At 35.2% G+C, this 25,064-nt stretch overlaps 1 long non-coding RNA gene across 2 annotated transcripts in view; it reads right to left on the bottom strand.

Moving 5' to 3' along the window:
- LOC112983267 (uncharacterized) overlaps nucleotides 1–25,064 on the bottom strand; it is a 153,415-nt gene that overhangs the window by 122,114 nt on the left and 6,237 nt on the right. For both annotated transcript variants that reach the window (XR_010389612.1, XR_010389613.1), the window contains exon 2: nucleotides 24,202–24,235. This is a non-coding gene — a long non-coding RNA (uncharacterized LOC112983267). The remainder of the gene's footprint in view (nucleotides 1–24,201; nucleotides 24,236–25,064) is intronic.

Here is a 25,064-nt window from a genome sequence, read left to right as displayed (position 1 = left end):
ACAGCTGTAAATACGCGAAGGCCTCACATACTGAGTATTGAAACAGAGTTGCAAAAAATTTGATTCTTTAAAAAAAAATCTTTTTTATAGATATTCAGCAATAGCCAAGATCTAAGCCAGGCTGATAATGCTTCTCCTGAAGCTTATGAGGCTGCAATTTCATTGAGCTAGCTTAGCTTTATTAAATAATATGCTGGCTACTTAAAATGACTCTGGGCATGATGATATTTCATCTTTACATTACAATGTGATAACTCATGTGAAAATTCATGGCCAAAAAGATACTGCGCAGTAAGCCATGACATAGAGAGTATTCAGGTAAAATTTCCAAGTGAAGATAGAGAATGTTTAAGAGAGGTAAATGATTTGGTAGCAAAAATCATTTGTTCAGAAAAGAAACAAGCCAAAACCAAAGCTTGCAAGTCTAAGTAGTAACAAAGCATGATACTGTAATTAAAGAGGACAGGAAATAAAACAAAAAGTAGGAATTGACTACCTTTGACTAAAAAAGAGTAGGAAAACTTTTGCTTTTGCAATCTTCTACTTCTCTCCTATGGAAAAAGGGCAGTTGTCTTCATTAGACATAATTATAGCTTCTAAAGTTACTATTCTAGTGAGTAAAAAAAAAGTTTTCTTTTGGAACTTTGGAGCAAAAATTATAAACAAAAACAGAGTGCTTCAGTGAGTTTTTTCACTTTTTTAGCAAAACATAAACATAAAAAATTGAACAAAATTTATTGTTAAACCCAGTTTTAGGTTCAAGAGTTTAGTTTTCCTTTCTACTTATTTCCACGTCCCCAAATAAGCTTTTTTTTTTTTCCTTTTTTTTAGCAAGTGGGGAAAAAGTAGGTAGGAAGAAAAGGACAGAAAAGGGAATGAAGAAAATGCAGGAAATAGAGCATAAAAATGACAAAACAGAAAGAAATGTTTCAAAAATGATCTTTATATGGACTCAGATATCTTTTCAAGCTTTCTTTTGAGCACAGAAGCAACAATATGCCATTTGCAAATTTTCTTCTTGCCCCTTTTTGACGGTGGTGAACTTTAGATCAAGTGGCAAGACTAAAGCTTGTTTAAATTTGGGGAGTTGGAATTTGGGGGATTTTCTTTTTTTTTTTTTTTTTTTTTTTTTTTGAGCAGAAAGTCTGTCAGCTGCATCAAATTCATTAAGCTCAGTTTATAAACATAAAGCAAATTTGTCATCTGGAAGTGTTTGTATTCTAGAGGATGGTCACTTGATTGGGAAAAGAGTGAAGAGCTTATTTCCTGTATATATTCCAAACTTAGATTCCTGTATATATTGCAGATATTGATATAGAAATATATTTGACATAGGATATACTTTCTTACAAACTTGTTCTCTCTCTCAGGCTTAACGATCTGCTACAGACTATAAACTCTTCAGGGTAAGGTTTGTGTTGTATTGCTGCTTCATATTGGCTCTCCAAGAGTGAAACTGCAAATGTGTTACTCCATAATACAGATTCTTATAGGAGAGTTACTTGCTGCAGTTCTTCCTGACACAAATTACCTTAGTTCAGGTTAGCTATCTCTTCAGTACACTAAACTCTGCAGTAAAATGTACTCTTTGTGAGTATGTTTACTTTTATTAAGCTCCTACAGTTATGCCGTCCTGAAAATAGTGCTCAAAAAGTTATAATTCTGATTCAGAAAAAAAAAAAAAAGAAGAAGGAATAGCTGATACAAAGAAACACTCACAGTATTATCACCCTCTAGGGTAGCTTTTCGTGGAATGATGCAATACAGTTTTATGATTTGAGGAAGGTAATGTATGCAGGTACTGAAGGAATATGGATCAAGTTCTAGCTCAGCTTTAAATTAAATTCAGTCTAATGGGTAAGGAAAGAAAATATTTCCATTGCAAAATATAATAACACCTATGCATTTTCCTTGTATCATTAAAGAAAGGATGTCAGGCCTAATTCACAGGCAAATTTTGACCCAGTTTTGAATAATTATTATATTAGGTTTGCCAAGGGAGAAATGAGTAAAGCACAATCTTTTTCCCTCCACAAGGTACCCTTTGTTGAAATTTATGAAAGCCATTTCACATGAGGGCAAAATTTTGAAATCAGTATGGGTGAAACATAAAATTGCCAATAGTTAGGCAAATGTTAATTATTCTTCAAAGATTAATGGATAGGTCTCGTAACATTATTGTGAATATTTCAGAAAAACTGCAACAGACAAAAAGCAATGTGCAACACAGGGAGAAACTTGCTTGAGAAACCACCATTAGGAATATAATGGTTCCTTTATTTTTATACTAAGAGAAATTGCCATGTTCTCTATTTACCATTTACTATGACTTTTTTCCGACCTAGAGAAAAGGCAGTTTATCTGAAAGTTTGACTGCTTTTTCTAATTATATCACCTGGTCTATTAAAAATATTTCCTCTCTTTGCAAATGTCACATCTCTTCTAAATATTTTTGTACAATGGGGGTTGTACTTCATTAAAAACTGGCTTATAGTGTTTAAATATAAAGCAAAAAGCACAAGTCATTGTGTCAAATGCATTAGTCAGTCTGTGTTAGATATTCCAAAGATATTCCTCTGGTATGTCAAAGAAGCTGTACATCTACTACTGACATATGATGGGGCAAGCAATAAATATTACACTAGTGTAATTTAAAATTTGCTAATGATCATTGCCTGTCACTAGTAGTGTTTCTCTAAGTTTTAGAAGGGAATAAATTGGCCTGCAAGTAGACAAAGCTTGCATTGAAGAAAAATATTTTTTCAGCTGGATAGAAAAGAGAGCTTTTGTGCAGACTATCAGTGTTTCACGTAAACCATTGGATAGAAAATGTACCTTTACTGCATATTTGAAAAAACAAAAATTACAAAGACTAATATATGTATAGGATAGATTCAGCAAAAAGTAAGGGGAATTTTGAGAAAGCCTAAGTTTGAGTGACACCTGAATTTACTTAGCATTTGCAGAATCTCTGGCATGAATTAAAGAGCAGAGAAACATCATCAGGCCCACAAAGACAATTCTTTTTGGTATAAAAGTGCTGCTTCATTCTATCATCTACTTTCATTACTTAGAAATTTTTGTTTTCATATTGCAGTTTGAACAAAACAAAACAGGTCCTATTCTTTGATGATGTAAATCAAAAATACAACCAAGGTATTTAATATTATAATCTCCTTCAGAACTAGTGAATAAAGAAGAGCAGCTTCTATCAACAAAAACCATGAAAAAGAGAAAGAAAAAGGGAAAGAATCTTTTAACTGAGAAAATATTTTCCCTTTTGATCTGCTTAGAGCATTTCCTGCTTTGCACTCCTAATATCCCACAGAGCTGTGACAACCATCTCATTTGTTTTTCATTTAAATAAAATCTCATTTATTCCTATTCAAATTAAATCTAATTAAATTTAATTTAAATTGTGTCTGAGATGGATTGACAGCATGAGACCCTGCACAGCAGCTGACTGGTGACTGTACTATTACCCCTGTATCATGTTTGCTAAGTTATCTACACCCCACACCACAAAAAGAAAGAAAGAAAGAAAGATGGAAGGAAGGAAGGAAGGAGGAAGGAAAGAAGGAATATGACATGGAACAATTATGCTTCTGATTGAAAAAGTTAAATGATGGAGCCACTAGGTCCATCTATCACATCTCCATCTATCAGAGAATGTTGCTATATAAAGGTTCATGGGATCACAAATAATGTGGAAATCATACTGCTCAAAGAGACACGATGCTTTATTTTACCTGCACTACAGTTTAAAGAAATTCAGTCATTCATTCACATAGTTATGCATATATCTCTAGCTATCTATCTACATAGATCTGTCTGTATATTAATGTATCTCTATATCCAATGGAATTACCTCTAGTAGGTTGACAGATGAATAGTAAATGAGTTTGTACAGATGTCTGACAATCTAAGGTTAGTAACAAACCATATATTCTTGGAATTTGAGTCCTTTAACTGCAAAATAAACATAACGGCACTTGGAAATTTGTGAGTAAAAATACATGCTGCAGGGACTTCTTTACTATGTGTATGAACTAAATCTAGTGTACTCTCTTTTACTAATATTAATATCCTTTTGAGTCAGTTCAACTTTTGTTTAAAAGTGAATAATTTTGCACGAGTACAGCTCAGCCCTTGAGTCATGAGACATACAAGTTTTAATGTAATGTGACATAGAAGACTTAAAAGTTTTTCTAAGAAAGGTCATGAACAGGCAAAATCATTAAATAATTAATAAATAAACCCCTGTTAAATAGTAATTAATAAAATATGCTAGTTTTAAGTATCATGAATGCCTGCTGAACTACATTTTTGCATATCAAAGGTTTTTTTAAGAAAGTATTTATCTTATGTATTGTGTGTTCACGGTACAACTGTAGGTTATTGACAAAATGAAGTTGTGAAATTAGTCTGATATGAATGTTAAACTTATTCAAGGAGAATCTCTGTCCTTCTGTTTCCTTTTAACATCACACACCACCTACAAGGTTTTTTTCTTCCTTTTTTTTTAATTTAAGGTGAGATGTCAAATTCTCTGGTAATGGAATTAATGGGTTTGACATCGGTTGTATAAGCAGTAAATTTCACTTGAAAAGTTTCAGATGTGACTGATAAGAATCTTCACTTACTGTAGAAGTTCTTAATATTTATTAAGAAAGGAATAGAGAAAACATTATGTAACTGCATATATCTTTTACAGCCACTTCTAGAATAGTGTGCAGTCCAGATCCCTCTATCTCAAAGGAAAAAAAGCAGAATTAGAAAAGATACAGAGAATATGGATAAGGATGATCAAAGATTCTGTGTAAGGGATAACTAAATAGGAATTTTCAATATAGAAAAAAAGATAACTAAAGAATGAGTAAGGTAGAGGTTTAAACACTAATAAGTGACATAGAGAGGCTGAATTATTGCCATGAAATTAGTGGAATTGTTGTTTGTTATGTCCTCCCAGTACAAGATCTTGGAGGCATGCGTGAAGTTTAAGGGCAGTTTCAAAACCAGATGGTTCATCACACAAGAATAAACAAGCTGTAGAACGCCTTACTGCAGGTTGTTGTGGTAACAACTCTATGTATTTAAAAGATGACTGGACAAATTTGTGAAAGAAAAGTACCTCCACGACTGCTAAGTTCAAACACACTAATTCTGACTAAAAAAGTCCCTGAGTCACAAATACCTGGAAGCTGGGAGACTATTTTAGGAAACTAACGTTACGTGTTACCCTGATTTATATTCTGTCCAAAGTATTCCTTCCCCACTGGGAAATGTGATAAGCAAGAGAGTGACCTGGGTGGATCTTTGTGAAGATATCATGCTCAGGAAAAATTGAAGAAACAGATTATTTTAAGAAGGGTCTGAACTGTGCTTGAGAGTACATGGCTTTAAGCATCTTTGAATGAAAAATGAGATTAGTAAATGAATAACATATTTTGAACATCCATTTCTAAATTATGGGAAAGAATGCAAAAGGGCACTGTACTTGGTTTTGAAAAACACAGCTAAGTTAAATAATGATAGATGACCTCGTATATCTATAGGAGTCTCAGTCGCAGAGAACCTGCTTATTGCCCCTCTTTGATAGGAAGAAAAACTGAGAGATCTTACAGGAATACTGTGGTAAATATGGCTAAAGACCCAGCTGTTCTTTCCCCTGGTCTCAAACAACCAGACAGTGCTTCTTTTCCAACTTACATATAGAGAATATGTATCCAATTGTGAGTTAAACAGAGACAGTGAAAACACACAGTGATTCTCAGCTCTGTGTCAGAGACCACAAAGAGCTTTATGGAACATTAGTATATGGTCTATTGAGCCATATCACCTTCATGGCTTTGTCTATTAAGTATTCTAAAATGACGCAAAATGAAAAACATTGAGAATTCACAATGATCCAGAACCCAAAATGTTTGAAAACTTTGAAAGAATATACATCAATCCAATTCCCTCATGTTCCAATTATGATATTTCCTTATAGCTGTCAGGAATGGTCCAGCTTAATATTTTCTTTGAATCCCAACCACTAACATGCAAAATAGTTGCAAATGCCAAAATAGTTTAATTGTCTATCAAGGATATGACTGCAGCAAAGGCATGCCAGTTGAAATGCTATTCTTTTTAATTGTTAACAGTTCTAAACAGCTCACAATAGAAAAAGACCATGGGCAGACAAGTAGTCTAAATGCTGCATTAAAATCTGCAGTATATTTTCACAATTTTAAGTTGTTCTGTGATGACTTTGGCATAATTATATTAAACTACCTTTGTACTTTGTGCTTACTGCAGTTTGTTCCAAATGTATTTCTCAAAGAATCTTTCAATAAAAGTTAATATAAAACTATATTCCAAAGAACGACAGAATCTGAAAAAGAGGAAAAGACTGGTGAGCAGTCAAATCTATCATTTTTAGATTAATTGCACCATTCATTAGAATAGAGACAGGAATACAAAATATAGAGTGCATACAATACACTTTAACATATTTATTGATCAAATAGTCTAGTATAGACTTGGCCATTAAAAATCATTATTTTATGAACCAAAAACTAAAAAGATGATATGACTAGGATGGGACTTATTATTCTTGTAAATGCTCTTTTCCTCACTGATGACAGAAGCACTGTGAGTGTGTAACTCAAAACAATATACATGCAGCTTTAGAAAGCTTTATAGCCAAAATTTTTCAGATAATGGTATTTCTAAAAATAAACTTTCAGAAATATCAATTTTTAGTTTCAAAATTCTTATAGATTGTGCGTGTCAGAATTTAAATTGCAATTATTTTCCATTTTATTATTCACACTACAAAATAAATTTTATTATTTGTCAATAATACTAAAGTAAAAACTTTTTTTGTTTTTTTTTTCTCTTCTGTTGGCTGAGACTGTTTGATTATCCTCCTTTCACCCTGTGCTAATAGAACCGCTTTTATATGATTTTCATGAATACTGATTGAATTTGGTTTGTTCTTGAATCCTAGCAACAGTCCACATTGCAATATGCAATATCTTTTTCAAAGCAAAAGGCTTTAATTGTGGAAAAGCACACAGAAGGATGTGCTATTGTTGACTTGAAATCAAATGTTTACTGACCTAGAGAAATATTTTTTTCTGTGGTGATTACTTGATACTCTTTCCTTCTGAACTTCTTTAGTCATAGGGCTAAGGGGGGGATTCAACTTATCCCACTATTAGTTTGTAAAGAGGCTAATATTTCAAACTAATTTGCAAAATATTTTTCAGTCTGCATTTTAGAGACTTTTAAGATTCAAAAATCTAGATACAATACAGTTAGAACACTCAGTAGTTGCTAGATGATTTACATTACATCAAAAATGTCCTTTAAAAATCAGCAGATTGTATGGAAGTCTTCTAAACTCCAGAAGCAATGAAGTATAGCGGGACACACAATTACAGTTAGCTGACTACTGTCCTGAGGTGAATCTTTGACATACCTCTTGCAGATAAACTTCAATAATGACACAAAAAAGTATCTCCTTTTAAAAAGTTTTGTGAAATCTTTTCTTTGCTGTTACAGAATTTTTAGTAGATACTTTTTGTATTTTTCATGCATCTAATGTATGAGTAATGTGATTGCTTACACGCTTAGATTTTAGTTACCTATTTAATTATACAAGATACTCAGACTAATTTAAGACATTAAGGAGATCCGTCTTCTGCCAGAGTGATGAACCCGCAAGAGCCAGTGAAGATAACACCATATTTGCTACCTCCGTATGTGTTAACTCAGATTTTGGAACACAGCTTTTTAAACCTCTGTTTTGTTTAACATTGTACAAGGGTTTTCTTTTTAATGTTATGTATGGAGACATGCACTTTTATGACTGTCTGTGTTCTTTATAAAATATTTGGTAGGATTCTTTAGTTTCCCATCTTGGACTGTAACTCAAGAAACAATAGTCACAAAGTAAGCAAATGAAAGTAGGACCAAAGATAAAGGCACATTCCTATTGCTCAAGATATCAGCTCCAGACTATGATTTATTCATTAGAAAATAATAATATCTTTAAAAAATACTTGATTATATGTCTTCTGTATTTCTAAAAAAGTCATTGTTACATATTTTATTAAAACCAGTGCAACTGTTTGATTCCCCCAATGTTCTTCATTTAACACAGATATAAATACATACTTACATATACAGGCATAAAACTGTGTAACTCATATCCCTGACCAATAATAGAAGCTAGCACCAGATTGGTCAAGAATTTACACAATTTGAGATAATATTCTTTGTTAAAAATTGGCAAGTGAGTCCAGGTATGTGCACAGTGAAGAGACAGCTCAGCTCAGTGAAAGAATAGGAAGAGTCAACAGTATGGAAAAATAAAGGGCTCCAGAAAGAACATAATGGTAAAATTTCCTGCTGAAATAAAAATACTAAAAGGAGGGGAAGGGAAATCAATTAAGCAAAATGTACATGTTTCTCATATCTGAGAAACAAATAATGAATATGAAATGAAATATCTATGTGATCAAAAGCTATCAAATATTCAAGCAGACTGGAAAGCCCAAGTGAAATGTCCTTATGATGAAAGATAAGACAAAGTGATTATTAGTTGGAAATACTTCCTCCTAGTGAAGAAGCCAAATAAAAATTGGCCAACATAAAAGTCATCAACAAGAATGCATTTTCTTGGACTGACAAGATTAGTATTCAGATGCAGAAGAAAATCAGAAAGTCATATGCTACAGTAGCAGTAATTCTCCTGGATCCTTAACTGCAAAATAAAATGTAAGTTCTCAAAGAAGAATTATTGGCCACCTCCTCTCCACCTCACAAAATGAAAACTCTTTGCAATAGTAAACATTTAATGAATATGTCAGATCTGTTTGTGTAGCAAGAAGTTTGTGGTTATTTGAAACTATACTTTCTGACAATGGCTCTTTAGATTCAAGATTGCTGAAGGGCAACTTGCTATAGAGTTAATGAAACAAAAATTTCACAATGTCACAGTTTCACCTTTGCCTGAGCCAAAGTGCTGGCCTATCCTGATGTTTCATCCAGATCAATTCACTGCTGGGGACACTGCGAGCACTTCCTTAAACAGGAAAGCAAAGGCTTGATAGCAAAGGGAATACAAGTGCTCAAAACCAGATCACACGCAGTCTTTTCAAAGCTTACAGAAATGCAAGTTTTTTGAGCAACCTCAACAGGAAAGTAGATGGCAGTCCACGAATGGACTCCAGAGCAATAAAGAAACAACTCAAAAAGACAACTTTGCTTATTGTTCCCTGGGGTTGTTGCAGATTAGGCCTATCTGTGGGCTGGAGCTGAAGCACATGCAAAAATATCTAAGGTTGTAATACTCTAAGGTTACTGGTGAATATGGGCAACAGGAACACCTCTATAACCTAATATTTGACAGGTGAGCAGGCAATGTAGATGGTTTAAAGGAAGTGCCACTTTGAAATCAGTGGCCCCCAGAATTTTATCATCTAATGGTGATTTTTTAATATCCTCTGTTCTAGAGCGATATTTCCATTCCCATGGCCTTCTGCATTTACACACATTTGAATGAGTTGTCCATTGTGTTTAGGGAACCTATTAATTTAGGCATAGGAAATGGGCCACTTTCAGCTCATCATACTTGCGGCTGCATTATCACAACCTGGTAAGCAGTGCAGCACATCTAAGCCACTTCTGCTGCGACTAAGTGTGTCATCATTTATGCTCTTTTGCTTGTAAACTATAATTTCTTGAGGCTATTTTCTGAACTAGCTGAAAGGTTTTACAGAATTTTTTCCTGATGTCCACGACCTTGCCACTGGACCTATGCTATTGCTTTTGCCCCCCACACTACTGACTGTTCTTACCAAGAACTGAAAATTGCAATTTCATTTTATAACAAAATGAGTAACAGCCAATAAATTATTCTTGAGTTCTTCATGAAAATCACAAATCGATTATTTTAATATTTCCTTCTGCTGACTATCTAACAGATTGTAGTAACAGAAAGCATGAATGAGTAGAAACAATTCATAGATGCCATCTTTACTCATAGGAAATCAAAATATTAAATAATGAGCAAAATCAAAACCAACCCTCCAATTTTTGAACTACAGTGTTCTTCAGTCTTCCCTGAAAAACTCAGGCCTAACTTTATGCCTGTTGACTACACAGTCTGTATATGCAGTTCTCTCCCTTGTTATTTGTATGTGCAGTTACCCAAATTTCATGTGCGATCATAGTAAGTGCAAGTACAAATTAGGCATGCTTTTGCATATTCAACTGTATATAAAAAACTTCACAATAGCAATTATAATTCTATTCTTTTTAACATATTAGCTTGTGGGACATGATTTCTGCATAACTTTTTAAAATAAATGATTGTATTTGAAGCTACTTTAAGAAAGTATATGATATGAAGAAGTGGTAAAGATTTCGAAAGTTTTAACATACTGCAGTTTTCACAATGGCTATACCTTAGTATCAAATTGGGAATCCAGATTGCTTGTGTAATTTGCTATCTGTGTTTTCAGACCAACAGGGCAACAACTGTATATGCACTTGATCAAAGAGCACATATTTAAATATCTTCTCTGGCAATTAACTTTTGAAGTGAATCATCATTCCAGGATTTCATTCTCTCTGCTAAAAGAAAACCTCATTTAAATTTTAAAGTAGTCAAATGTTTTATTTCATCAAAACATTTTTTGCAGGCCACTAAAGAGAAGGCTTCCTCTGGAATATGTCAGGCAACCCAGAGAGTTAGTTGGAGCTTGAAAGGTCTGTCAGTCTTACACAGGGACCTCATTTCTGTTATTTACAAAATAACAGATATATATTTCTATAACACACACACAAGCCAGATATGCCAGCAAAGTAATATATTTTCTTGAGTTAGAAGAGAGAAATCTTACTGTTAAAAATCTAAACATAGGAAAGCTATGACAGGAAATGGTGGTGGTGGGACAGGTTTTGATGGCTTAGGAATGGCTTCTGGATCAACATAGAGCAGCTCATTCTGGCATGAAGGGATAAGAAAGTATCTATCTGAATGAACTTGAATGCTCCTGCAAAATTCTTAGTATCTGCCTCGATCAAGATTAGTCCAGAGGGAAATAGTGATGATATATAATGTATATTAGAGCTATAAACTAAGCGTGAACTTCCTTTGAATAACAAAATCTTCAGATAGTCTGAAGATGATTCAGTTACAAATGCCAGTAAAATGAAATACCTCCCCAAGAAGGTGTACTTCAAGATCTTATTGCCCTTACTGCACATAGGGGATTTCAAACCTGACTGTACCACAGTACTTTCTAGAAGTGGAAGGATTTTGTGAAATGCTGTTATATGCCAATAATGTTATTATATCTATATATTTATATTGCAATACACAACTCTTTCCTGCCCATATGCAGCTTGTTTTCACAGTCTAAATGTTACGTTGACAGTACCCCCACATTCTTTTTCCCTGGAGAAAAGGGAAACAGGACAAACTTCACAATCTAGTTTACATTCCTTGGGTATGATGTATGGGAACATCCTACCATCACATATAAAATTCCCTTTCCTCAACTTAGAATACACATTTTAAAGTGAGTGATTTCAGAAGGTACTGGAGGAAAGCAGGGCTCTTTCACTGGTATGGGCTTAATTTCTTGTTTGTAGCATCTATTTATATAGTTCACATTCTTAAGGAGTTCTGAGCAGTCTCTACTTCCCACTGCAGCTCGGTTCACTGGAACAGAAAGCTTTCAGGAAAACTCAGCCCTTAGTCAAGTAAAATAATGCTAAAGTCCAGGGGAACTTTTCCTGACAATATTTCAAGAACTTGATAGCATCAGAAGCTAAGCTGGAAAAAAGTAATTCACCCTTGCAATTTTTGTGTTTCCACCCTCTGTCATCCCTCTGCATATAGTTTAAAGAAAAGCAGAAAAGAATATCTAAAAATTTAAATTTTAGAAGTGATTTCAATATGTAACCTCTTTACGTTACTGTGTTTATTAATAACAGAATATTTTATGTCCACTGTTGTCTGAGAATCTTGTCAAGAGCACATTTAGGAGAGACATAGTAGTCATTAATCTAGATCTATCTAGCTACAGAAACTCTAATCTATTTGTGTACTTGTGTGTCACTGCTGTCACCTTGCAAATGGCTGAATCATTGATACAGGCCTTTAAACTGGCAAACACTGAAAATGAGGCAGAAAGCGCAAATCAAATTTTGAACAGGCATAAAATACATGTAGAAATGTTCCTTTTTGAAGCCTTTCATGTAAGACTTTCGGGAATCAATGGATTTTACATTCATAAAATTTATATCAAGTGAGTTTTACAATCAACTGATCTCCTGCAGCATCCACAGAACCTTTTTGGAATCAGGATTCAAATACAGGCTGTAACATATTAAAACAGAAAAGGCTTTGAAGAGTTTTGAGTGTAGAAATTCTTCCTTCATAAAAAGGCTCAGTCAGTTTCTAAGCAACATAGTTCTCCTAAATCCCCTTCATGCTCTTTATAGTATCCCTTCAAGTGACCCTGCTAGGAGAGACTAGTTGGAGCAGCCACAGGCATCATAATGATTTTTGCCTGCCAGGCTTGTTTGTTATTCAGGGCTTTTGCAGGATGTCTGCTGTATAACCTAACAAGCCCTCAAAGGAGTCAATATCCAAGTTAATCCCCCTGGCAGCCAATCTCTTTTCTACTACTAAAGAAAGTGACTTCCTGGTAACTGGCTTGCCTGCCTTCTCCCTTCACATCACTGCTTGCATATGCATGGGCACACACAAACCCTGACGGAGACCAGGCAACCTGCTGCACAAGCTCTTCTCTTTGAACCTCTTCCCTCAGAAGGTGTCTAACGTTGGGTTACTGTCTTTGCCAGGGAACTGAGTCGACAGTGGTGTCTAGCTGTAGCTGTAGAGTAGGATGTCTCGTCCACAAAGATAAATAAATTGTGCTTTAATTCATTTCCTATTACAATTCACCAGGCCTACTGACACCTGCGAAATTGCTTTGGTCACTGTAATGTCTTTTTGGAAACAGTGTTATATTATAAGCACAATCTGTTGCACAACTGAAAACGTGATTTATGGTATGCAGCAATCCTACCCAATGGCCTTACATAGTATATTGTACATCCTTGACAAGCAATTAGATGTTTATGAAGACACTTGTTGCTTATAATTATAATCCTGCTAATTTCCTCATTCCCAAAAGCAACATTACTGTTTGCTAATGAACTGCAGATTAATTCACTTTGAATTAGTCTCTACTCCCCTCCTCAACCCCCCATGCATACTAGATGGCACTAATTTTGCTTTGGGGACCTTAAAAGGATTTGCTGTTATGAGAGTAGATTCAAATGGCCTATGCTATTATTATTTAAGAATTTCGTTTATCTTAATTTCAATTCAATTATTCTCTAATGTTCTCCTAAATTTAAGCTGAGAGATAATGCATTAAAATAGAAAAATAGATAAATTATACAGATCAATGCAAATAGATCGCACGGACAATATGGTAAGAGTATGGTATGAGTAGATCAAACAGTAACCATTTACTCTGAGGCATCTAAAGGCATGAAGCTGCCATCTGATGACATGAAGCCTGATGGTCTGAGTCTGGTGGTCTATGGTTTAACAGAAATATCATATAAGCACCAAACATAACCTAACTCATTTTCTCATATAAAGCAAATCCGTGCCTGCTGATTCAGTGCTACTCTACAATGTCTCTTTAATATAAAATAATGTTAACACCACCAATGCCCCTATTGTTTTGAGCCTTACACAATTGCTTATCTTATTCTAAGACTGTGTAATACCTGACCTGGTAATATGTGGCCAGAATTCACTATCTAGGTGGATACAAACAGCTCTTAGAATTCTTGATTTAAAATAACAGATTCTTGCTTTCAAACTTCATATCAGCTGCCAACCTCACAACATAATCCTTGATTCACACTGCATGAAAGCTTTCATTCTTTGCCAGCAGCTGCTAGCTGAGCTATTCTTGCCCTCCCCTTCTTTCCTTGGCGGATAATGTGTTAAAAATGTACTAACTGGGCTATGCACCAGCTGCAGGCGTACCAGTTTGGACAAGCCAACAGTCTCAGGAATGAGACAAGATGGAATTCTTTCTCCTCAGTGGGGTTACTTTTATACCCTGTAATGAGGCAACGTACACACTGCCTCAGTGAAAGCACTAGCTGTGTTTGCACCACCTGCCCTTGCTTGCTACTGGCTATTTTTAAAATGGGATATGATTTTTTGTTTTAGTTGCATTAATGAGGGAAAGGTGGATTAAATGTGAATTTAAAATATATATATATATAGAAGCTGTGAGCTTGCTGTAATCCTCCTGGGCTTCAGAAGTATTCAAGTAAGTGAAAATAATCAAACAAAAACATTCATTTCAGTGATTCCTAATTCTGACTTTTCTGTGGAAATCTTTTTAAAATTTAAGTCACATCATGACTGAGAGTTTTTCTTGAGTAATTATTAAGTAAGGACCTTGAGATTTTAACCCACAGGGGCCAGACTTTCAAAACAATTCAGCTCTCACTTATGAGCTGAACAAAGTAGCCAGATTTTCAAGTGCTCAGTATTCAAAAGAATTTTCAGTACTGAGTACTGCTGATAATCTAACCACTTTGCAGAAACTCCTAAAAGGGTATTAAGAACTTGGGGGCAGGAGGTCATTTGTTTCTTTCTTTGCTATAAATGAGACTTTCGGTGTTTATTTTGATGGTTTATTTATTTGTAAATCATAACAAAATAAATGAAATGATCTGATGATGTACATGTTAGCCAAAAAAAAAAAAAGAAAAATATATAAAGTTATTAGCATTCGAAAGCTTTAAAATAGAGAATGTGAGAGTCATAACCTTTGATTTAGATTGATTTGAAACTCAGATGAATCAAATTTCTGAGACTGAAGAATTTGCTCAGACTATCATAACATTTAAGGAGTTGTTCTCTGAACTAACTTCAATCCAGTTTTGTGCCCTGTTTCTGAAATGTCCCAAATTCTACTTGGTCATATTTTTAAATGGAGAAGAAAATCATTTATTATGTGCAGGCCTGAAATTATGTTATTATCTGAAATTATCCTATCACAATGGATTTAAATTCTTTAGACCAAAGCTTTGTGTCTGAGATGACCACTTCTATGGAAATAAAAAAAACTATGTCACAGGAAGAAGACGTATTGACACACATTTAGGTTCAAATGAAAATAGTTAAACAATAGTATTCAGTGACATATTTTGTGAAATAAATGCCATAATCATTACTAAACATCCAAAACATTCTAGACAGTTTTCATTCTTGTGAACTATTTAGGCTTTTTGAAATTCACATAAATTTACATAAAAAGAAACTCATTTTATTCAACTAAATTAAGCATCAAATAAATAAAGGTCCAGCTGGATGGAAAACATAATGTACCCTACTGGTTTAGCAAGAAAAAAAAATCTGAATTATCCCTGTTATTTGAATCTAATGCAGCACCTGGAGCCTGACAAGAACCTCTAAGTATACATCTCTGGTATCAGCCCATTTGCTCAGCTTCATAACCGAACGTGAGAGGGGTGAGAAGTATTTTAGCTTTCTGTATGTAGTAAAAATCTTTTTCAAAGTTTTCCATTTTGATGTAAAACATAAAACTGATGGGAAAATAATTCTTGAATAATAGCATAACTTCATTTATATAATTGGAATATATAGCCATTGTGATGGTGTTTTTTATGGAAACAGAGCAAAATAAAACTAAAATAAACAAAAAGCTGGACATGGGTAGAAGACTTTTCTTTTTCTGTATCAACTGATAGAAATATTACTGTCATCTCAGAATAACGTGTGAGGCATCTTGTATGCAACCTGAGCTATCTACCTTAGCAGCATATGCTTCTGATGGGGTTGCTTTATCCTCAGTGAGTTTCTTTTAAGAAGTTTTGCCTGCAGGGAGCATAGCCACCCTCACTGTGCAGGAGGTGAAGATTTTAGTATGTGCCTGAAATCTGAAAGTGGTGAGTCATCACCCCTAACAGGTTTTTATAGTTTAATTGCTCAGTGGCAAGTGTATGGAAAGAATTCAAAGAACAGTGTGGAAGTGCTACAGATTTTTTTGCAGTTGTACACAAAAAACAAAGAGAATGATTTTTTTTAAGTTACTTGTAGAGGTTTGAAGGGGATAGTTCAGAAGAAACTGCTCAACAAGTTATGTCAGTCAATTCATTGTATTCTAAGGTCCAAACCCTGATTATACAAAATTCTTCTGAAACTTTGCCAGAGATATTTATCTTTCATAAGATTCATGGTGTCAGACACTGTCTATGAAGCCACATCTAAAGCTGGTTTTAACTGTCTGAATAGTACCAACTTTCCAACTAGTATTTATACCGGTACCAATTTACACTGGAAAGAAAGCTAGCAATCCAAATCTCCCTTTTGCAGGTGTGCACAGAGATCACCCTATCTGTAAGTAAAGATACAATCATCTTACTATTTTACCTGTTTTTTCCCCTTAAGGCTTTGGACTAGTTTTAGACTGAGAATTTTTGTATTTACTCTGAAAGCAAAAACACATTGTTCTGAATTTACAGCTTATTAACAAGCCCTGATTTAGCATATTCACTGTTACTGATTTTGTTCGTAGTGGTGTTCCTTACTACCTTGTTTATGGGTATTCTTGTTCAAACTTTCCAGTTTGGAGAACTCCTTAAGCATATTTTATTAAAAAAAAAAAAGAAAAAAAGAAAAGGCAAGGAAATTACTGGGTTTTGTTAAAGCTACTCTGTATCTCACTTTTCAAGGAGTAGTCAAATTAAATAAAGACTTTTTGCCAATGCATAATGGGGGACAGTGTTTTGTATTAGTAGGTTCTAGAATTCAGTGTAGATTTACCAGCCAGGGGCTGTAAGCATTATAGCAAGTGACATGCTCTTTCTCAAAGATATTTTTTTCTCAAAAAAAATCTTTTATTTTGTTTAGTAACAAAAGAAGAACATTATACCCATGTGAAGCCATCATGGGCATTTTTAGAATTTGCTTGCCAGTACTTCTGGCTACAGGTTTCTCCTGGGAGCCAATTTGGATGTCTATATCAAGTAAGTATGACAAAATGTACCAATGACAAACTACAATTTGAAGTCACGGTGTGTGAGAAACCAGCTGTGACTCATGAGACTGAAGCGTAGCCACTAAGTGTACCAAGTGACTCAGGCATCACAGTACCTCAGTTTTATATATTCTAGCACTTAATTTAATCTACAACCTCCAATTGGATTTTCAGGTTCCCCCATACCATGTATGAGAGATTTATAGAAACAGCAATCTGAATGGAAATTCATCTAAGCTAATCTTCCAAGACTTAGATCTCAGCCTTCATAGAAACCTCAAAGGCTCACTCTGCTTGGGATTCTTACTCATGAAGAAGGTCTTTAAGCAAGGTCATCCTTGTAGTGCAGAAAAGCTGAGGTGAATTTCCCAATGTTCTTTCACACTGTAGCCCAGCAGGTAGGATGATAACTGGAAAGGTGAGGCACCTCATTTTAAAATTTGTTATTGACTTGCTTTTCAGAAAAGAGATTGTAACACAGGTATTCTGCTCCCTTAATGAATGGTTTAAGCACTAAGTTACATTTACTTTTTCCTTTGGCCTGGGGAGTTTGTAAGCATTTCATACAACACTGAACATTTTTAAATAGAAGAGGCTGAGAGCATTGTTCTACAAAATAGCATGTAATGTGATAGGATTAAATTGACAGTACAAGACAGAAAACTCAAATTCCTTCTTCAGATCATAGCAACAAGGGAGGCAAATGATTACCTCAGGGAAATTTCCAATATTAAATGAATGACTAGAAAGGCAGCCTTTTCTCCACTTTAACTCTCTGCAGTCTGATGGACCATGTTGCATTCAAGTAGAGTGCAAGTCCTGGTTCAAACCTCAAGCAAGATATGCAAGGGAAATCTTTGCTTAAGATTCCAAGAAGCTTGTTAGGACTTGAATGATCATATTTATCACAAGGAACATTTAATATAGGTATTTAGAGCTGTTTAACAGAAAGAAAGGTATGCACCAATAGCATTAGACTCCAGCTGCCAGATGTGACACTCTTGATATCAGTGTCAGTGATAGTCAGATACCAAACTAGGAGATAAAACTAAATCCACAAGTAGTCTCCAGCCACTCAAAACAGTATATTTAGCAGAATTTAACTTGACTGTTTTATATATGAAAATTCATTAAACTATACAGTCACCTTGCTATCAAAAAAATCTTTTAGATCTTTTCAGAAAGATAAAAGAAAGTAAGAAAGGAAATGTTATACACAGTCCTGTTTCTGTTCTTTTATATAATCCAATCAAGGTACGATCTCCAGTAACCAAGCTACCAAAGCTGTCAACCATAAACGTCATCTTCCTCTATAGGCTCTGTGCTTTTCCCTGGATTTTGCATACAGAAGATAATTTAAGTCTTTTTATTACTTATTTCCAAGTAATCTATGGATTTAGGAGAAGCTATATTTTTATGTCTCTTGTCACTGGTTTCTAGAGCTCCCTGAAGATTAGTTTGATAAAAAATGGATTGTTTAACAAGTTGTAGAATAAATAATGGCAAAAACTGTCAAGAAGTGAGTTCTTTAATCAGAACCAAAAGATAGATTTAGGAATAAATATTTAATCAGTTCTACAGATTCTTTAAAATAATAACAAAGATTAATGTCCAGTGGAGGGGGTGGAGGGAAGAAAATAATTCTCTACATTTAACAAACATTGTAGGTGAAACTAATATCTAAGTAATAGTTTTGTGCCTTAGACTGTGGCATAATTTTTTTTCGGAGTTTTAGGCATGTGCAACTCATGTCTTCCTAGAACAGGATGGATAGACACAGCAGTACAATTAAATTCAGAGTTTTAAGGGCAAATGTATTTGAATTATCAAGGCATCTAATGAGTGTTATTCATAAGACAGTATTCTAGGGCATAATTAAAGCAGAATCTAGATACTGTAGGGAAGCCAGTATTTTTTCAAGAGGTCAGGTCATTCTCTTATCCAGATAGTAATTTTCATTATTTCAACATTTTGCACTCAATGAATTATGAATTCAGAAGTGTTATAAATAATGAATGGAAAATTAAAATTTGAACGTAAAAAATGTCATGCTAATGAAATATAAGATAGACATCCTAAAGAAAACTGTTATAATACAAATGCCAAAATTCCATTAAGATTACAGTCATAATTCACTAGCCTTCTAGAGGAAACAGTACTGATCTCTATAGGCCATCTTTTCTCTTTGGCAACTGTTGTCTTCAGCCTAACCTTGGGGTATAGGAGGTACGACTATTCAGGCTGTAGGTACTTTTTTTGCAGGTGGGATTTCTCAACATTCCTTTCTATGGTTATGGATAAAGGATGCTTTTCTAAAGACATGAAATATCAGAATGCGTTTTCCTCCTCTATCTGTTAAAATTCACATGTACTAAAAACAATCAAGGACTTTCTGACTAATTTGTTGTTGCTGGTTTGTAAGGGAGGGAAATATTAAAATCTGTGGGTTTTAGGGAAATATTCTGATTTTATCAAAACTTTCATTGTTAACTGCATCTCTGCCTAGCTTGAACTCTTACTTAAAACCAAAGGAAGAGAAGTTGTAAAATGTAAAAAGCTCATAACTAAATTGCATTTACTTTTTTGTAATGAATATGTAATTAAACATCTGTATAATAAAGCATTCCAAACAGAAAATGGAGCAGCACAGATCACAAATTGTGGTTAGGTCACTCAAGTTTAATTGATAAAATAGAAAGGAGGATCTTTAATCTAGATTTTTCTTTGTACATCTGAGTGGGCTGTATTTTTACTGTATTTCCTATTAAACCTTTATCAGCACTTGCTGTTGAAAAACAGAATCCTGCATCATTCAAATCACTGTCTCACGTTTTCAGATGCAAACCCACTTCTAACTAAACTCTGGAGTCTTTCATATGGTTTCAGCTGTTTCTGGAAGCTAGCGCGGAAGGGCTTGGTTGTCAGGGCACCATGAGGGCTGGTGGCTCTCCGTGCTGGGGTGCTGGTGGTGGCAGGGCAGGACCTTGCAGCCAGGACCCGTCCCACCACCCACGAGGGAGCAGGGCACCAGGGGCTACCAGGAGTCCGGCTTGCCAGACAGGTTCATACCAATGAGATATATCCAAGGTCAAGCCAGGAAGTGAAGTCGGGGTCAGGTACAAGTAATAATAACCAACACCAGACAAAGTCAACTGATCACCAGGAAAGTACCTAGTACAGATCTAGATGAAGCCAGCCCACAGGTCTGGCTCATGGTCAAGGTGAAGGGGGTACATGGCCAGCCGCCACAGGCATGGCTACAGCGCTGCTGCACTATAACCTTAGATGCGCATCAAGTGTGAGAGCCACAGCTCGAAAGCAACTCCCAGGTGAAAAGGACAGGCCATAGGAGCCTTCTTCTAACTTTCTACAGGGTCATCACCTCTGCTCTATCTACCTGGCCCTGAGCCCAGGCAGGCAAATTACAAGGACACGATGAGAAGGGGATGTGCTCAGGGCCCTGAAATGTATAATCTTGGTCCTGATCTCAGATATCAGATCTCATGGGAATATTTGTTCTTCAAGATTTCAGCCAATGGGAAAAAATGAGAACACAGAATTATTTACTAATCAGCCAAATTCTAAAACAAACAGACAAAAACTGCTAAATGAACAGCTCCTAAGTATCTAAGAGATTATGTGATTATCTCTTAGATAGCACTAGATCTCTTAGATAACAAAAAAATGACATCATCAAGAAAGGTGCTTGTAACCAGCCTAATTTCCTTTTACTGATGAAGAAACTGCTCTGGTGGAAAAGTGCAAGGTATTATACTGTATACAGCTTTATTTCAATGAGTCTTCTATGTAGTTTGTGTAAGGTTCTCATAAGCAAAATAAAGAAAAATGTTAGAGATTAAACCATGGTTTGCTGAGTTCACAGACAGTGCATATTTAATTGATTTATTATCAAAAAGAGAGGATATTTAAAGTGAGGGTCTATCATAATCTCTTGTGGGTTTTGAGTCTTTAACAACTAAGTAACGGACTAGGCCCTTAAGAAAACATACTTGTGACACAATAATAGTAGGGGTAGCAAGCCCTTTCGGAATGGATCAGATTTGCAATTATTTTTGAAATTTGAATGGTCTGAAATTTAACAAAATCAAATATAAGAAAAGTGCAAAGTTCTGAGAGAGGTGAATATTTTGTATTTGAAAAAAAAATACTTTGACTTTGGAAAAGTTATAATGACCCATGAAGCGAGTCAACAATGTGAGTTTTGAAAAAGGTTCCCACAAAAGGATAAGAATATTTCTGAAATGAAGTAATATGTATCTGAGAAATAGTTATTCCATTTCTACTTAGCCTTGTTAGGTCTCAGCTGGAATTTTTTTGGGTGCCACATTTTAAGACCTCATCGTACTGAAGGAAGTCAAAAGCAGAACAACAATGATGGGAATGAGAACATGTAAGTTTTACTAACAAAACATAAGGTTTGTGGCAGGTACCACAATGGTACCTCTATGGAGGGATTTTGCTGCTTTAACGTTGGTGTCTAGAGCCGATTTATACAGTCCATGTCTTCTGACAGCTGTTTCAAACAGACATGTTTCTCCAGAAGATCCAGTATCATATCTGTCAATTTTGTAAGGAAATCTTAAATGCTTTAGAGCATCTGAAATGGCAGAGTTGCCTATCATTTAGACACCTGCATCCCTCCCCAATTGTACAAAAACACACAAAGAATAAAAAAAATGAAGTGTTTTGCACATGGACTTAAGATATATACTATGAATGGCTTTCCAATGAGAAAGATAAAGCAATGGAACCAGGTTAAAGTCAGTGCTTCTGGAATTCCATTTGATAGAGGTTTGTTAAAAAAAAGGTGTCTTTAAATAAACATCTTTTAGTTGTCCAAGTACCCTTTTAGTCATCCAGGTACCCTTAATCCTACTCAGAACAAAACAATAAACTCAGTGAAATCTTGCAAGCTTTTCTAGTTCTATAACTTTATGATTTCCAACTAGAAATTATTCTAATGTAAGTGACTGCTTTAATTAAAGTGGAGTATTGTTTTGGCTGCCATCTTGTGACAATGGCTATAGAGCTTCAAGCAGTTCTGTCTTTAAAACTGGAGTGAAACATTTCCTCCATAAAATTTCTTCTAAAATTAAGTAGGAAGTAAGAAGTACACACCTGACAAGCATCATGCATTGAAATGCTACCCTGCTGAGGAAAAAACAATTCACATTTAAAAATATATACTGCTGATTGTTTAGCAAGAGTAGGATTTAAGTAGTAAGATTTAAGCTAAGCCTTCTTGCATACATGTCCAATTATGCTGAGAATTGAAAGAATAGAAGAGAATCAGGCATTCTATAAATAAATTCACTTAAAGAGAGAGCAATACAAAGAGGGGAAAAAAAGACAAAACAAAACAAATGGAGCTTCCTGTGGCTTCAGGTAATCATTCCTCTTCCAGTGCTTTTCATAGTTGTTATCAAGGAGTATAACCCCAAATCTCTCTGCAACAGCTTTTGTTCAGGTGGTAATTTTGTCTTCATTTCAAATGAATGGCATCTCGGTGGGCACAATGATTCTTCAGGTAAGCTTCCCTGAAACTTCTTTTGTAGCTGCTGCTTTAACATTAGCTATAACAAAAATTAGTATAATAGAGAATGTGGGGTAGTGTGTGTTTGTAAATTAAAACTGTTCTTTAAACGAATTTCAACTGCCTTAACCGTTTTCTGCCTTAGCAGAAATACCAAAACAAAGTAGAGCTAGGACATCAGGGGGAGTCTGACTGAAATGCCACAGTTTTCTGTGCTGAGTAGTGTGTGTTTGGTGTGTGTTACATATGGGTTAGGGAATATGGGGAGGAAACTGAATACTGGAGTGAAATCTGCCTGTTCCCTTCCAGCACCTGAAATGAAGTGGTGACTGAATTGTCTGCTCTCTAAAGAGGTATTCACTGCAAATTAGTGTAGTACTAATATCTGGAGATTTAGAGCCTTTTTTTTTTTTAACAGACTTTACCTTTAAGAGTTTTCCCAGAACATACAGGAAAATACTCTGTCATTAATTTTCACTGCATATCTAATAACTATTATCTTCTGTGAAACTGTCTTATTAGCAGGCCATAAAAACACACCTGCATGTGCTCTGGGGAGCACGGTTGTGATACCCATATCAACTATTTGAACAGGAGTTTTATCTTGCAAGGAGACTTTTGGAGAGAAAAATCCAAATACGAGAGGGATGTTTCTCCTTGGGTCTCAGCGACATGGTCAGAGGCAGATTCTACTGTTCTCCACCATGAACCAGAGGTAAATTGTCTCCCTTTTGAATGAGGCAAGGGGGAATGTGAAGATCTCATTGCCCCTACTGGCATCAGCAAACGTCACCATCCCATCCGAACTGTCCAGACAGACCTGGATCTTCTCGGGGACTGAGAGTAGGGACAAGCGAGTATGATCAGGGAACACAAGAGCCCACAGCTGTCTCCAGGAGTCGAAGTACTGTACCAGATACTACTCTCAGGGTTCAGGTTTATCCATCCCTCCCTCCCCACAGGCTCCCTGGCCACTCTTGCAGCCCAGTCTGTCCCATTTCCTTCCTGCACATCCCAGCAGTGCCTCTCTGCAGTGAACCCCTCACAGCCCAGCATAAAAAAATCAGATCTCTCATTGGTGTAGTGCAGGTCCTGCTGTCTATCTCCCCATCTCACATTTTGCAATCCCTGGACAGAATGAGTTTGAGATGAGCCATGTCTGGATCCAGAGTCACCCTCACATTTGTGTATGACCCTGGAATCCTGGAATCTAGAGTCACTGGGCAATTAAAAGGTGCAAGACAGGGATCCTATCTGGAAAGACAGCTTCCCAGAACGTAGCCTTCAGCCAGTCTCCCAGCTTCACAACTGAACTCATTCTCAGAAACAAACTTTCCACAAACTAACAGGCACAAAATTGAACCTGGATGTAACTGAGCAACACAAGCAAATGTGGAGATACATGTAAATGTGGAAAGATGGAAACGACTTGGATGAAATTAAACAGTCACTACACACCAGAATGAGCTTGCAGAGAAAATCATGGGCTGGAATACAATCATCACTGAGAGAACATCTGCCAAAACACAGTCAACTCACCTCTGTCCTCTCAGTATTGATCCTTAAGAGGAATCTAAAATACAAACAAAACAAAACAAAACAGAACAACAATAAAACTTCAAAAGATTAGGATGGAAAATAAAATAACATCATCAGCTCTCCAAAATCATAAACTCTAGAGATAATAGTCTTATGACTCACTTCAAGTCACCTCATCTTTCCCCTTTAATAGACTGTTGTTATCAACTCCCTTTTCGTTCAGTCTGATTAACATATCTTGTTACATCCACAGCATTTGTTCTAAAACTTGCATTTAACTCTGAAGACTTCTCCTTTAATTATAGATAGCAGAAGGGCTTATGGGTGCAAAAGCCTATCTGTGTTCTGAAACTATATCAACGGATCAAAGAAAAGATATTATATATCCCACAAACGTTACCTCACTTATATCCTTAGACTATCACAGCTACAGTCAATATAATCAACTTGATTCCTGAGTTGTGGTAATTTAAAGGGATTAAGATATATATATTAATGTATTTGTAAATTAATATATTTGTATATCATAGAGAGAGAGTATATGTACAGTATATATTGTTAAATTAGTATACATTAGTATATAGTATATGATAATGTTAATTATGTAGTTATAAAATATTAATCACAATGTATCAATTAATATGAAAATTTAGCATTTTTATTATATAATGTAGGTATAGGCAATCTAGATATTATCATATATAATATTATATTATATATTATTATATATAAAGTTATTATATAATATATACATTATATATATACACACACAGAGCCATATATAAAAATATTTGCATTAATCTCCCCAATATCCTTCTCAGATAGGGAAGTGTGGATTTTAGGGATTTAAATCAATGATATAT

The sequence above is a fragment of the Dromaius novaehollandiae genome, chromosome 5 (assembly GCF_036370855.1).
Source record: "Dromaius novaehollandiae isolate bDroNov1 chromosome 5, bDroNov1.hap1, whole genome shotgun sequence".
In the NCBI taxonomy this organism is placed as follows: domain Eukaryota; kingdom Metazoa; phylum Chordata; class Aves; order Casuariiformes; family Dromaiidae; genus Dromaius; species Dromaius novaehollandiae.
Note: the sequence above shows the minus strand (reverse complement) of the source record. Positions and strands in the feature narration are given on the sequence as shown.